This window comes from Bubalus bubalis, chromosome 12 (assembly GCF_019923935.1).
Source record: "Bubalus bubalis isolate 160015118507 breed Murrah chromosome 12, NDDB_SH_1, whole genome shotgun sequence".
NCBI lineage: Eukaryota > Metazoa > Chordata > Mammalia > Artiodactyla > Bovidae > Bubalus > Bubalus bubalis.
In genome coordinates this window covers 75,417,262-75,433,655 of record NC_059168.1, presented here as the reverse complement: position 1 = coordinate 75,433,655, position 16,394 = coordinate 75,417,262, and the positions used below count along the sequence as shown (strand labels likewise).

The 16,394-nt window shown below is 45.3% G+C and overlaps 1 long non-coding RNA gene across 1 annotated transcript in view; it reads right to left on the bottom strand.

Annotated features, from left to right (window-relative positions):
• The window catches only part of LOC102390492, a 286,855-nt gene that overhangs the window by 177,837 nt on the left and 92,624 nt on the right, over nt 1-16,394 (bottom strand). The window contains exons 3-4 of the long non-coding RNA XR_006543526.2: nt 8,675-8,708; nt 4,202-4,304 (exon numbers count right to left, since the gene is read on the bottom strand). This is a non-coding gene — a long non-coding RNA (uncharacterized LOC102390492). The remainder of the gene's footprint in view (nt 1-4,201; nt 4,305-8,674; nt 8,709-16,394) is intronic.

Sequence of the window (16,394 nt, the reverse complement as noted above, 5' to 3'; positions counted from 1 at the left end):
CCTTCCTTATGGTCCAATTCTCACATCCATACACGACTACTGGAAAAACCATAGCTTTGACTATACAGAGCAAAGATGAGTATACTGATGCAAAGAACTGACTCATTTGAAAAGACCCTGATGCTGGGAAAGATTGAAAGTGGGAGGAGAAGGGGACAACAGAGGATGAGATGGTTGGATGGCATCACCCACCAACTCGATGGACATGAGTTTGAGTAAGCTCAGGGAGTTGGTGATGGCCAGGGAAGCCTGGTGTGCTGCAGTCCATGGGGTCACAAAGAGTCAGACACAACTAAGTGATTGAACTGAACTGACTATACGGGACGTTTGTCAGCAAAGTGATGTCTCTGCTTTTTAATATGCTATCTAGGTTTGTCATAGGACAACATTTACCACTATCTGAATATTTTCCTAGACACATTTTTCTGCATTCCCCTATCTATTCATCTTGTACTGCTGCTTCTACTGATGCATATTTGTCTTCTACAAATTACCATAGTCTTTTTTTTAATTTATTTATTTTAATTGGAGGCTAATTACTTTACAATATTGTATTGGTTTTGCCATACATCAACATGAATCTGCCACAGGTGTACACGTGTTCCCCATCCTGAACCCCCCTCCCACCTTCCTCCCCGTACCATCCCTCTGGGTCATCCCAGTGCACCAGCCCCAAGCATCCTGTATCCTGCATTGAACCTGGACTGGTGATTCGTTTCTTATATGATATTATACATGTTTCAATGCCATTCTCCCAAATCATCCCACCCTCTCCCTCTCCCATAGAGTCCAAAAGACTGTTCTATACATCTGTGTCTCTTTTGCTGTCTCGCATACAGGGTTATCGTTACCATCTTTCTAAATTCCATATATATGCGTTAGTATACTGTATTAGTATTTTTCTTTCTGGCTTACTTCACTCTGTATAATAGGCTCCAGTTTCATCCACCTCATTAGAACTGATTCAAATGTATTCTTTTTAATGGCTGAGTAATACTCCATTGTGTATATGTACCATAGCTTTCTTATCCATTCATCTGCTGATGGACATCTAGGTTGCTTCCATGTCCTGGCTATTATAAACAGTGCTGTGATGAACATTGGGGTACACATGTCTCTTTCAATTCTGGTTTCCTCAGTGTATATGCCCAGCAGTGGGATTTCTGGGTCATAAGGCAGTTCTATTTCCAGTTTTTTAAGGAATCTCCACACTGTTCTCCATAGTGGCTGTACTAGTTTGCATTCCCACCAACAGTGTAAGAGGGTTCCCTTTTCTCCACATCCTCTCCAGCATTTATTGCTTGTAGACATTTGGATAGCAGCCATTATCTCAACAGATGCAGAGAAAGCCTTTGACAAAATTCAACATCCATTTATGATAAAAAGTCTCCAGAAAGCAGGAATAGAAGGAACATACCTCAACATAATAAAAGCTATATATGACAAACCTACAAATTACCATAGCCTTAAAAGCTTAAATCATTGCCCCCCACCATGTATTAGCTCACAGCTCTGTGGGTCTAAAGTCTAGGCACAGACAGACTGAGTTCCCTGCCCAGGGTCTCCCAAGGCTAAAATAGAGGTGTCCACCAGGCTGTGTTCTCATCAAGAGCTTGGGGTGCTTTTCCAGGCTTGTGTGGTTATGTCAGGATTCAGGTCCTTCGGTTGTAGGCTTACAGGTTCCATTTCCTTGCTGGCCACAAACCAAGCCCTGAGCTCCTGAAGGCTGCCCACATTCCTTGCCCTGGGCGCCTCCAACTTCAAAGTCAGAAACAGTCTTCCTCACATTGAAACCCCCTCATGCTACAAATCTCTCCCATCAGGAAAAGCCCAGTCCCCATGAAGGGCTCACTGACTGAGTCAGGTGACCATCAACTCCACCTGTAACATAACCTAGTCCAGGGGATGACAGCCCCATCACATTCATGGTCCACACCCACACTCCAGGGGAGGGTATTCCACAGGGCAGGAACACCAGGGCGCAGGAATTTGGGAACTAACTTAGAATCCTGCCTACCCTGCCTCACTTGAGCAGGACCTTGCCGGGTTTATCTCTGCACCCTATGGCCTAGGACCCTGTGGTTCTTCCAACCACACAGAGAACAATGAAGACAGTGAAAATACTGCACAGCACAATGTGGGAAAGCAACAGCGTTGCTCAGAACTTAGAGGTGCCCAGGGCCCAGGAGCCCTGAGCAATCCTGGTCCTGCCCTCCAGCCCAGGGACAAGTAAATCAGAATCCCACACCCTTGAACCAAGTCACGGCCACCAATATGCCACTGTATATAATAGATGCTCATTAATTTGTTTTTCATTTACTAATAGACTGAAAGGAAGAAGATTCTCTCTCCTAGAAACCAGTGTTACTCACTCAGTCATGTCTGACTCTTTGTGACCCCATGGACTGTAGCCCGTCAGGCCCCTCTGTCCATGGGATTCTCCAGGTCAGAACACTGGAGTGAGTAGCTGTTCCCTTCTCAGGGGGATGTTTCCAACCCAGGGATTGAACCCAGGTCTCTTGTACTGCAGGCAGATTCTTCACCATCTGTGCCACCAGAGAAGCCCTCGTGGAAACTAGAGATGCAAAGAATTGAAAGAACTGGGGTGGTGGGGAGCAAAGCAGAAGCCAGGAGCCAATTGAGTGCTTCCTATTTGCCTCTACTCTTGGCCTGTTCTTTACCCAGCTCACCTCCAACCCCCTCTCCCCCAGGAAGCCTTCTCTGCCCCTGCCTGACGTCCTGTGCACTGAGTACCTTCCTACTTCATTAGACCCTTTTTTGAGGGTTGTCTTTGACCCCTTCTCTCCTATTGTGGATACACAGGAGGCCAAGTCCTGCATGCTGTTTTCAATTCACCACACCTGTGTCTCAGGTCCTTAGGTCCCCTTCACTCTCCTTGAGGAAGGTGGCCACCTCACCCACCTTTGTTTCTACCCAGTGCAGAGGGAGCGTGTTTAGGCTGTGCAGACCCCTGGGACCACTTTCAGTTCAGTCACTCTGCCATGTCCGACTCTGCGACCCCATGGACTGCAGCACGCCAGGCTTTCCTGTTCATCACCAACTCCTGGAGCTTACTCAAACTCATGTTCATTGAGTTGGTGATGCCATCCAACCATCTCATCCTCTGTTGTCCCCTCCTCCTCCCACCTTCAATCTTTCCCAGCATCAGGGTCTTTTCAAATGAGTCAGTTCTTCACATCAGGTGGCCAAAGGATTCGAGTTTCAACTTCAGCATCAGTCCTTCCAGTGAATATTCAGGATTGATTTCCTTTAGGATGGACTGCTTGGATTTCCTTGCAGTCCAAGGAACTCTCAAGGGTCTTCCCCAACACCATAGTTCAAAAGCATCAATTCTTCAGTGCTCAGCTTTCTTTATAATCCAACTCTCACATCCATACATGAGTACTGGAAAAACCATAGCTTTGAGACCTGCTGCAAACAGGAAATAGGAGATGGCCTGGGGAGGGGCAGTTGGGTGAAGCATGCTGTGTGCGGGGGTGGGGGAGATCAGGCCTCAGGAACACAGTGGGAGGCCCTGGCCCCTGTGAAAAGGTAACACAGAAAAGGAGAGGAAGGAAAGCAATCAGACCAAGAGAGCTGGTCATCATCAGACTGGTGTGAGGACCCACATCCAACCAAAGGACAAATACAGGCTACTTGTTTCTGTCTGATCCACCAGAAGAGCCATAGGCACTGAGAATCGTCTGCATTCTCCTTTCTCCTTGCTTCCAGTAGTGGTCCGTTTTGGTGCAAGTAAGATGCTGCAGTGATGCCCGTGTTGAACATGATATGCATGTGTGAATGCTGTCACTTCAGTCATGTCCGACTCTTGGTGACCCTGTGGACAGTAGCCCACAAGACTCTCCTTTCCATGGGGATCCTCCAGGCAAGAATGCTGGCTGGAGTGGGTTGCCATGCCCTCCTCCAGGGGATCTTCCCAACTCAGAGAGCGAACCCATGTACTCTCCAGGCAGATTCTGCTGAGCTACTGGGGATGCCCAGGTGTGATATATTTGGCCCTTATCCAAGGGAGTAGAGAAAAATGATCTGGTACACTAGTATGCTGAAAGGTGACCATAAGCCCTTGAGTGAGACCATCACCAGCATGCAAGCCCCACTGGGGTACGTGAACAGGAAGGTAACATTCATGCCACAGGTTCAAGAAAGACTCTCATTGGAAGTAAGATGGGTCAGAACTTACTGGACTCCAAGTCCTGGTTCTGGGCTCTTCTCCAGGGAGCCTGGCACTTAGCAAGGGATCAGAGGGCAGCCTCAGAGGTGATAAGCAGACCGGGCAGCAGGGCCTGGGAGGAAAAGAAGCTGGGATTATTCATTGGGGAAAGACAGGCAGGCGGGATTTAATACAATCTTCAGGTATCAGAAGAGTTCTTAGGCAGTGCAGGGTGAGTCTTGGCAGTGGCTACTGAGGATAGAATAAGGAGAGAAACTTAATCCCCAGCATAAGGGATTTAGGATAGCTAAGGGGGAGAATTTCCTGATGGTGAAGGTTGTTAAAAGTTGCAATGAATGGTCTGGGGAGAGACTGGGGCCTGCTCTGGAAGCTTTTACAAGTAGAAGAGATTATCCTCTGGCAGGGCAGCTTATCTCTAATCCTGCCTGAAGGCAGGGGAATGGATGCAATGACCTCAGGGTCTCCTTCCGACTTGGAAAGCAGGCCTTCCCATCAACGGGCCAGCCAACACTGCTGAGCAGGAGATGTGCTTTGAGGCAGGCCCAGAGTGTTCCCTGAAATAAGAAGAAGCCATGTGAAATCACCTTCCCTTTGTCTATTTTTTAGCCACGGCTGCCTCATGGCAATGGCCAGGTACCTCTATAATCTCGGGTCTAATCAAGGGCACCTTAGACAAGAAAGCCAAGCGCAGCCACAGACCACCCTGAGACAGATGACTCTCCACTCGACAGAGCACCCCATACGGCAGAGCCTTGCTGTGGTCTTCTCCACGGAGGGCTCTGCATTTAAAAAGCCATCTGAAGGGACTTTTCTGGCAGTCCAGTGATGAAGACTTTGCCTTCTAATGCAGGGATGTGTGGGTTGGATCCCTAATCGGGGAGCTATGATCCCACCTGCCTTATGGCCAAAAAACCAAAACATAAAACAGAAGCAATATTGTAACAAATTCAGGAAAGACTTTAAACATGGTCCACATCAAAAAAAAAAAAAAAAAAAGTCATGTGAAAAGCTTGCTGGCTCCCAGGCAGTCGCAGCAGGGCATTCTCAGCTTGCTGCTTCCAGACGAAGGACCGAAAAGGGCTGCATTAGCTCTGGCTTTCCCTAAACCGCACTTGCACTTCCTGCCTGTAAATTGACAAGGCTTCTGAGAACCATGGGCTATGCCCAGCTGTTCACCTTGGGGGCCAGGGAAGAAGAGCACAAGACCTTGGGTGCACGGAGCCTCCATACAGGTTGAGAACAATAACAGGAACACAGAGCATAAGCCAGAATGGCCTCAGAAGCCTTCTGTGCTTGGGGAAATCTCGAAGGAAGGACAAGACTTGGGCAGAGAGGAGAACCCCGACAATCTTCTGAAGTGGTTTTCCAAAATGCTGCGTGGATACCTGAACAACACCCAGGGCTGTAGTTGATTCAATGTTTGCTGAAACCCAGAAAGCCAAAGACAAGATGACCTTTGGCTTTCTAGAACCTGGGAGGAGGAGGTGGGGGGGGGTGTCTAACTCTGCCCAGTAGTTAGATAAATTTGGAAGTGGGTATATATTTTATTTTCAGTTCTATTTCCCCAGTGAAGAAACAATTATTTAGCCCTTAACCCTATACCTTCTCAGAACTGGATTCTTCATTCTTGCTATTTCCTTCTCACAAGTTAGCTGATGTCATTCCAGGGCCTTTTCTTTGTCCTCCATATCTCTGATCCAACTCTTTTACAGGATTTACACCAGGCCCCTCTCTGCTTTCCACCTCTCAACACTTGATAAGTCCACCTATCCATCCCCTCCCACACACACAGAGCCCTAGGGCCAGTGTCTGCCCTTCAAGGACACCTTTCCTTCTGGAGGAGTAAACACCAGCCTTCCAGGCACTTCTACCCAGACTGTATCACCTTCGGTTAATACAGGTACGGGACTGGAACAAATGGTCCAGTATACTTAGGAGAAATAAGCATGTAAATGTATTATTCTGCCCATTGCACATGCCAGACACAGGCAGAAGCTGGTTGCAAAAAGCATATTAAGCATGCAATCAGCTGCATCCTCATGCCCAAATAAAGCTATTTTCATTTCATAAAGCAAGAGAGCAAGTCAAGTCATTAGGGAAATAGAAATGGGGAGCTTAAATGCCTAATTGGAAGCTCTATTGCACTTGCAAAGTACCTTTGGTTTTTCTAAAAATTTAAGGGAAACACATTGAGCTTAGAATTGCAGATAGATTGATGCCACATCCATTCCTGCACTAGCAGAGAAGGAACACCCCTTCCTGTGGGCTCATCCCAACCCCAGTCGCACTGTGTAAATAGCGGTGAGGACCCAGAAGGAAGCAAGGGGCTCCTAAAAGCAGGAAAAATTGAAGGGACAGCGAAAGTCCTCTTCCTGTCCATGGAGGGCAGAATCTCATGACCCCAGTGCCTCTCTGGCTGCTTTAATTTAACTCTTCCATCTCTCAGCTAGAATTTTAATGAATCTGATGTATTTCTTGGACATTTCCTATGTGCCTGGTACAAACTGCAACTTCTCTGGAACTTCAGGGACCTTTTCTGTCAACATGCTTGGTGATTTAGCCCTGGAATTCCACAGAAGTGGCTGGAAGCCATGGAGGAGAGGGCGCCACATGGGAGATGTACAGACAAGGAGAATTCTACTCCCTCACATCCATGGCCACTTGTATCTGCTTAATATTTGGGGATTCCATATAGGATATTAGGTTGGCCAAAAAGTTCATTCAGGATTGTTCATAAGCTAAACTGACTGAACTTTTTGGCCAGCCCAATAACATTTGGTGAGGGTCGGGGAGCAGGGTTTCTGTTGCTTAAATACATACACACACACACAATCCACAATTGAGAGACTGTAGTCTCCTAATCTCACCATGCAGATGAGGGAAGTCCTCATTGACCAGAGGGGTAGCTCAGTTATAGAATTTAGTGGCTCGTGGATTCTCTGGAGCATGTATTCCCAGAACTCAGAGCCTAAGAAAATAAGGATAGTGTTTCCTGCGAAGGTCAGGCTTGATCTGTTGGGTTATCTTGCCCATGTGGCTCCTACATTACACACTTTTTTTATAGAGAATTCATCTAAACCCATCTTTTGCCAACTCATCTAAACCATGTCTCTTACAAGGTGGAGAAACCAGGACATTAAGATTAACCCAGATGCTCATTTGGTCTTGGAGTCTTCTTATAGATAAGGTCTTTTTATCCAGGAAGTCTCTGGCTCAGGAGGATTGAGGGTGTTTATCAACACAAATCTCTTCAATCAAGAGGAGCATGCCAGAGCCACAGAAACACAGGAGGAATAGTCTTCTCAAGCCAACACCATCATGTTTCTGAAAATTTCCATAGAGCCCTGAACCACAAAGGAATAAACTCTAATGGTTGAACATTGGGTACTCTGAGTGCACATCAGTTCAGTTCAGTTCTGTAGCTCAGTCTTGTCCAACTCTTTGCAACCCCATGGACTGCAGCACCCCAGGCTTCTCTGTCCATCACCAGCTCCCGGAGCCTACACAAACTCATGTCCATCGCGTCCGTGATGCCATCCAATCATCTCATCCTCTGTCGTCCCCTTCTCCTCCCACCTTCAATCTTTCCCAGCATCAGGGTCTTTTCCAATGAGTCAATTCTTCGCATCAGGTGGCCAAAGGATTGGAGCTTCAGTTTCAGCATCAGTCCTTCCAATGAATATTCAGGACTGATTTCCTTTAGGATTGACTGGTTGCATCTCCTTGCAGTCCAAGGGACTCTCAAGAGTCTTCTCCCCTCTGGGACAACTAACTGCCATGTCCCTTCAAGGGGCCAGCCCTGCAAACACATAAGGACTCAGTCCCTGATGTTTTCTTCTGATCCCTAAAATAGGTTCACACTGCAGTCTGATGGGCACTGCTCCACCCCATGGAATGTCTGCTTGACACACACACCAACATGACAAGTGTTATTAGATCAGGTCATTACCTGCACTGGAAATGAAACCACAGGCATGTAACAGAGGACCTGCATCCAGGTATACCCAATCTTTCTGTGACATCACCAAGCGGGGCACCCACTTCTGTCCTTCAGCACAGAGTTCACTGGGAGCCTCACAGAGCATGAAACTCAACAGCTTTCCCAGCTGAAGAAGCAGCTGGATTTTCACAGGCAGCAGGGACCATAACTACCAAACCTCTAGGTTCTCCCTAGATTCTAACTCCAAAGAGAAACAAGGTATCCCTGGAGAAATGGAAGGATGTGGAAAGAGAAAGAGAAGTGGAAATTGTAGAGAGAGTGATGAATGGCCAGTCTGCATTGCTGAACTAGTTATTACTGAGTTGTTTGCCATTTGGCCCCATGTATTTTTAAAGCATATAGTTAAGGAGCATTTATTAAAATGTTTTCAAGTTGTCCTTCTAAAGAAGAGACCCTGACAAGCCACTCAGTATATTGCAAAGGTGGGTTAAATGCTATTATCCGTGCTGCAGAGATAGGAAGACAAGAGTATAATGGATTACCTTAATTTCCCAGAGACACGCGGTGCATTCATTACTGGCAGGGGGAAAAAAAAGAAAAAGACAATCAGATTAAAGAATCCTGAAACCGGGGCCACCTTGCCAAGAAAGCCAACTGGTTTGAGGAAAGGAGAGGCGAGCCCCACACCTCCAAGGGAGCTGCTCCAAAAAACGCAGTCCTTAGAAACACAGACACCTTCACCTTCCGGAGCTCTGAATTAAAATGTGCAACAGAAACAAATTCGCCACGCACAGCACCGCGAGGGCTCACCAATCTGCCATGTGAGGCAGATTGGGAGAGGAGGAAAAAATAATCCAGATCCTAATTTAGTTCGGGAGCTTGTTTTCTTACACCAACAAATCCTTCTAAAAATGATTTCCTGATTAGAGGCAAACGTTGGAGGCCCAAGCTCTCGGAGATTGTTGTGTCGTCAGCATGTTAATGTGTTTCTTAGCAACTCCCTCCCTCCACTTTTAGGAAGAAACAACACCTCTGCCAGTAACTCAAAGCGGGAGAAGACTCAGCACCTCTGATGATTCACAGCCTCGGAGGGAGGCCCAGATACCTGAGGTCTATGTGAGGGTGGGACTCTAGTCAGTAGCCAGACTCAGACAGCAAATGCCAACGCAGGTGCCAGGCTGTGCGGGGAAACTGCAAAAGGCGAGAAGAGGGGACCGCTGCATCTCTGTGTCTCTATGTACTTGCAACCATCAACTGCCATCTCATAACTTGAAATGTGAATCCCAGTGCTTCTGCAGAGCTGCTATCTTTCTCTCACCAGGCTTAAAGATGCAGAAAGCCCCTAAGGAGAAGTCAAGTCAGTGAAGGTTAAGGAATAGGGTTTTCTGAACTGATTTTATCTTAAACTTTGGAATTTTCAGGATCAGCTCAGAAAGAACTGAAGATCAAAATTTTATTTATCCATTGATTAAGTATTTATTACCCATTGACAGTATGCCAGCTCTTGTTCTCTGTGATTTCAGATCAGTTCTTTTGGCAAGGAGCACTATCAATGAACCGTGAAGCTAGAAGGGACCATCAATTCCAACCATCTCATTTTCCAGATGAGAAAACTGAGACCTCGTGAGGTTCTCCTCCTTGAGATATGAGTAATTTATTGACAAAGCTAGAGCATAAATACAAGTATTCCCACCATGACTACTAATTCTCAGACCAGATGCTTCAAAACTGGACTTGGATAGTCTCTGCCTGAGAAGGGGAGACGTGATATTCAATTTGCCAATATTCACAGCCTTGGAGGAAGTGATATTCATCCTAAGCCAAAACATACTGGTGAGTTCTCTAATTTAGTCAGATGATGTCTCACTTTACATGACAAATGTTTCTAAAAAGTTGCATGCAAATCAAATTTTTGTAAATTGAATTACTTCTTTAAAAGCACAAGACAGATTGCTTTGTAAAGGAACCCTGGGCTGAAAATGAGAAATATTTCTGCAATTTAAATAATAACTACCTCCATAATTTATCTCTTCTGTAATTCATAATTTAATATTTCTTGGTTTTGTTTGGCATCACTTGCTTAAAACAAGAAAGATCTATATTTATGCAGCTACTGTCACCAAGAAGTTTGAAGTACATTAATAATAACTAGTATTCAATACTTTCCTTCTACATACTCTTAAGAACTAATAGGGATTTGGTATTCCCATTTGGCAGATGGGAAAGAAGTTAAGGCATGAAGTAAGGATAGATCTAAGATCGCGGAGAAAGTCAACCAGGTGGACAGGACGTCTGCATGTTCTTGGTTATAAATTCTGCATTTTTGTCTACTGGGTTAGGACACTGTAGGCAACTATTGTATTCATGCTTTCCAGAGAAATACACCCAATAGGATATGTATGGATCTATAAGAGGAGTTTTATGGAAACTGGTTCATGTGATTGTGGAAACTGAGATATGCCATGATGTGCTGTCTGCACACTGGAGAACCAAGAAACCCAGTGAAATAATTCAAGTTCAATGGCCTAAAAAAGGGGGAAGGGGCAAAGGAAATGGAAGAGGGGCCATTGGTATAACTCCCAGAATCTGAAGGCCAGAGAACCAGGAGCTCTGATATCCGAAAGTAAGAGAAGACAGATGTCCCAGCCGAAGATGTCATGGCAAAATGCCCATGTTCCACTTTTTTTTTCCCATTCACACCCCAGTGCATTGAATGGATGCAGTGGTAAGGGAGGGTCTTCTTCACTCAGTCAACTGATTCAAACGCTAATCTCTTCTGCAAACATCCTCACAGATAGACTCAGAAATAACATTTCACTAGTTATCTGGGCAATCCCTTAGCCCAGTAAATTGAAAGATTAACCATCACAACTACTGTCTCCCAGGGAGACATTCTCCACATCTCAGATATTTGGATTCCCAAGAAATTCATGAAGCATCTCAAAGATATATACCCTAGGAATCCAGGAGAGCCTCCTACCTTTCTCTCTACCCAATCACTCGACTTACCTGGGGCAACATGGAGACCGAAAAAGAGTCTCAATCAATTCATAACAATGTGTCTTACTGATTCCCCATCACAATGCATCCCTCTGACTGTTCAAAAGAAAACTGGAGAATGTACAGGCTCTGCCCCCAAGAACACTCAGTCCACTGAAAGAGGCAAAACTCACACACAAAACTACATTCTAGTCTAAATGCACATGGGTCTCCTCCACTAAATGATAGAGCCTTAAGGAGAGGGACCATCTTCATCTTTGCCTTGTTAGCACCTTGCCTTGGAAAATGTCAGTAACCAGTTGAATTTTTCATCATATTCAATTATGAAAACGCAGGTGGATTGGGAAGGGTGTTATCTGCAAATATCAGGAGAGACGATATAGAAGATATAAAATCAACATATTGTTTGTATCCCCAGAATGACTTCACCTCTTCTGTGGGAAGAATAATAATAATGCCAGCCTCAGAGAGTGGTGGTGGCACTTGAGTGGCAAAATAGATGTAAAGCATTTAGCACGTCTCAGGCATGCATTGAGCACTTAATAAGCACTGCCTATCATTTATATTGTGAGGATCACAGATGGTGGTGACAAAGGAATGGATGACAGGTCGATGCAGGGAAGAATTTTCCCACAATGTCAAGGGCTGTTCACTCGTGGAAGCTGCTACATGGGTGAAGCTCCCTCTCCAAGAGCCTGGACAGTCATCTCTCAATGATGTCAAGAAAAGTCCTGCACTAGGTAAAAGTTGGCTGAAGGCACCGGTTCATTAACCTGGCTGGGAATGAGAACAACGTAGGCAGATTGCCAGGAGAAATATCAATAACCTCAGATATGCAGATGACACCACGCTTATGGCACAAAGTGAAGAAACTGAAGAGCCTCTTGATGAAAATGAAAGAGGAGAGTGAAAAAGTTGGCTTAAAACTCAACATTCAGAAAACTAAGATCATGACATCTGGTCCCGTCATTGCATGGCAAATAGATGGGGAAACAATGGAAACAGTGACAGACTTTATTTTTGAGGGCTCCAAAATCACTGCAGATGGTGACTGCAGCCATGAAATTAAAAGACGCTTGCTCCTTGGAAGAAAAGTTATGACCAACCTAGACAACATATTAAAAAGCAGAGACATTACTTTGCCAAAAAAGGTCCATCTAGTCAAGGCTATGGTTTTTCCAGTCGTCATGTATGGATGTGAGAGTTGGACTTGAAAGAGAGCTGAGTGCTAAAGAATTGATACTTTAGAACTGTGGCATTGGAAACAACTCTTGAGAGTCCCTTGGACTGCAAAGAGATCCAATCAGTCAATCCTGAAGGAAATCAGTCCTGAATATTCATTGGAAGGACAGATGCTGAAGCTGAAAATCAAATCCTTTGGCCACCTGATATGAAGAACTGACTCATTGGAAAAGACCCTGATGCTGAGAAAGATTGAAGGCAGGAGGAGAAGGGGACAACAGAGGATGAGATGGTTGGATGGCATCACCAACTCGATGGACATAAGTTTGAGCAATCTTCAGGAGTAGGTGATGGAGAGGGAAGCCTGGCGTGCTGCAGTCCACGGGGTCGCAAACAGTCTGACATTATTGAGCAACTGAACTGAACTGACTGAGACAGCGTTTTATATGCACACAGCTTTAGGCCCATCCAGACATCTTTAACAACTGTGGGAAGACCCAGGAATTTATATTTAAATAAGCATCCAAAGTGACTTTTAGGTAGCTCATCAAGCATGGATCTAATTATCTAAGTTTTGAGAACCACCTGTAGAGAGAAAGTTTATGATCCCATCTAGATTCTGAGGCTCTAGGAGTTCCGTCATCCATCCTTGATCTCCTTCAGGATAATGTCATTGAAAATCACACAGGTTGACAAAGTCAGAAAGGTTGGCTTCAAATTCCTGTTCTGGCATTTCCTAGCTGTATGACTTAACACATATTCATTATTCTCCCAAAGCCTCAATTTCTTGTCCATAAAATAGAGATAAAGATGAATACCTTGCATGGATGTCCTAGGAGGGGTTTCTGGCACATAGTAAGTGCTTGATAAATGTTTTATAAGAAAAGCACCTCTCATTGTACAAAAAAATAAAAAGGACATAATAAACACGAATTCCTCTTCTTACTACCATCCCAAACTTACACATTATGTGGAGGAAATTGAGTTCACATAAACCAAGGAGACAACAAAAGATGAAAAAGTGAGACTAGAACCATGCATAGATGGAGATGCCAGAAGAACAGGAAAATAGCTTCAGTTCAGTTCAGTCACTCAGTCATGTCCAACTCTTTGCGACCACATGAACTGCAGCACACCAGGTCTCCCTGTCCATCACAGTCTCCCGGAGTTTACCCAGGCTCATGTCCATCGAGTCGGTGATGCCATCCAGCCATCTCATCCTCTGTCATCCCCTTCTCCTCCTGCCCCCAATCCCTCCCAGCATCAGAGTCTTTTCCAATGAGTCAACTCTTCGCATGAGGTGGCCAAAATATTGGAGTTTCAGCTTCAGCATCAGTCCTTCCAATGAACACCCAGGACCGATCTCCTTCAGAATGGACTGGTTGGATCTCCTTGCAGTCCAAGGGACTCTCAAGAGTCTTCTCCAACACCATAGTTCAAAAGCATCAATTCTTTGGCGCTCAGCTTTCTTTACAATCCAACTCTCACATCCATACATGACCACTGGAAAAACCATAGCTTAGGGGATTCCAAAAGCCAAGTGGATTCTCAAAATCTGAAGTAAAGCAGGGATAGAAAAAACACAATGCATTACATTTCGGTGGGAAAGTAAAGGAGAGTGAAAGTATCATAGATCTTTCTGGATTTTGTTGGGTGTTCTCAATCATTAAATCTGCATTTAGAAATATTTATATTTGCTGAAAACCAAGAGCCTTGGCGCACAGGGAGAATGAAAAGAGCAAGGGACAGGTCTAATTAATCATCAGGGGGCTGTCACATTGACAACTAGAAGAATTGGAAAGTTACAAAGTACCAGCACCAAACAGCATCAATCACCCAACGATGGTAAATAAATTAATCAAAAATCATTGGGTACCAAAAGGTCTGGGGGGAAAATAAAAGGCAGAAGAGAAAAAATGATTAGGAGCAGCTAGCAAGCAAAACAGCAGAGCCTGACCCTGTTAAAGCTAAAGCCATGTACCCTGGCAGATTGCCAGCTACTCTGCCTTCAATGCCCTGCCCACCCCCAAGCATTGTGCCAAGCACAACTGGGTGCAAAAGCAGCTATGGATGCTGTTGTCTTTGCACCTATTACCCCTTTCATATTTAATGGGAGATTCGCTTAGGCTGCCTACTCTCTACCCACTAATAAAAGGGGAAATACTGTCCTTGACAGGGCTTCCCAGGTGGCAATAGTGGTAAAGAATCCACCTGCCGATACAGGAGACATAAGGTAAGCGGGTTCGATGTCTGGGTGGGGAAGATCTCCTGGACAAGAAATGGCAACCTGCTCCAGGATTCTTGCCTAGACAATTCCATGGACAGAAGAGCCTGGCAGGCTACAGTCCATGCAGTCATAAAGAGTTGGACATGACTGAGCAACTGTGCACAGTCATATCCAACTCTTTGCAACCCCATGGACTCTTGCCCACCAGGCCCCTTTACAAGTGTGTGTGCTTCAGTCATGTCCAAATCTTTGTGACCCCACAGACCTTAGCCTGCCAGGCTCCTCTGTTCGTGGGATTTTCTAGGTAAGAACACTAGAGTGGGTTGCCATGCCCTCCTCCAGGGGATCTTCCACACCCCACGTCTCTTGCATTGTAGGTGGATTCTTTACCACTGAACCATCAGGGAAGCCCCCCTTGATAAGTAGGTCACCCTAAATACTGCTTTGCTCAAAGCCATTCCCTGACTCATTACTGAGCTACCATATTTGTGTGTTTGAGTTATCACAGCCCCAGGACTTGGGAGAATTCATGACTCTCTCCTTTGGAATAATATTGTATGTATGTATGCTTAGTTGCCCAGAAGTGTCTGACTCTTTGTGACCCCATGGACTATAGCCCGCCAGGCTCCTCTGTCCACGGGGATCCTTCAGGCAAGAATACTGGTTGTCATGCCCTTCTCCAGGGGATCTTCCCAACCCAGGGATCAAACCCAGGTCTCCCACGTTGCAGGCAGATTCTTTACCATCTGAGCCACCAAGGAATAATATTAGGGGCCCTCTTTGACCTAGGATTATATAACACCGGGCCCACCTTCCTCAACCTGGCCTCTAATCAGTTCATGTACTCCAATCAGTTCATTTTTTTCTTTACCTGGCAAAAGAGTGGTTATGCAGGATATTAACCAGATCACCAACTTCCCCATTCTTTTCTAATCAGGATGCACACATCTACCCCTCAAGGTTCACACAGTCTCAGTGGTGTATTAAGAGAATCGAACACCTGGATTTTCTGTGGATCCACACTGGTCACGAAATATTTCAGTAGAATTTAACATCTGCTAGGGCCTAAGCTCAACCTTTCTTTAAAATACGTTTTTGACATGCTAGATCACACATTCTTTATTTACAATTCCCTCACAAGTGATCATCTGCAATTTAATTCCACTTAACAGATATTTCATGAGCACCCATATGGTTCTAGCAAAGATATAGAAATGAGGGGAACCATGTCTTTCTGTATTCTGAGAACTCATAGATTAGTAAGAGAGACAAAACCATCACTAATGACATGCTGTAGGAACTATGACCACAGAGACATAAACCACGCACAGTAGGACTAAGGACAGAATTAACTCTCATACAAGACTATGGGAAAAACTTGCTAGGAGTGGGGAGTGAAGAAAGACAGGATCTGATATGACTTGGAAGAAGGTCAAGTCCTGGACGATGGAGAAGAGAGGATACTAAGGGCAGCGATAAACTTGAGAAAGGCCTGAGAAATATGTAAATGCAAAATATAAGAGAGGAGTCACGGAGAGGCGACTTTGCTGCACAGAGACAGTAGGGTCCTGAGTGGGAGAGAGTGGTGATAAGGGTCAGGAAGGGTCCTAAAAGTACAGAAGCAACCGCTGAACAATTCTGTGTACACCTTACTCTCCCTTCTCCAGACTCCAGAGACATCACAAGGGTGTCCCCTAGATCTTGGGGGCTAGAGTCTCCAAATATGAGAGCAGTGGCAGTAAACACCAGACGCTCCAAGGAACTCGTCCCCAGAAGGCAGTGCCCACGTGTGAGGCTCTGCACAGGAAACAGCAGGGCTTCCCAGATGGCGAAGTGGTAAAGAAAAAATCTGC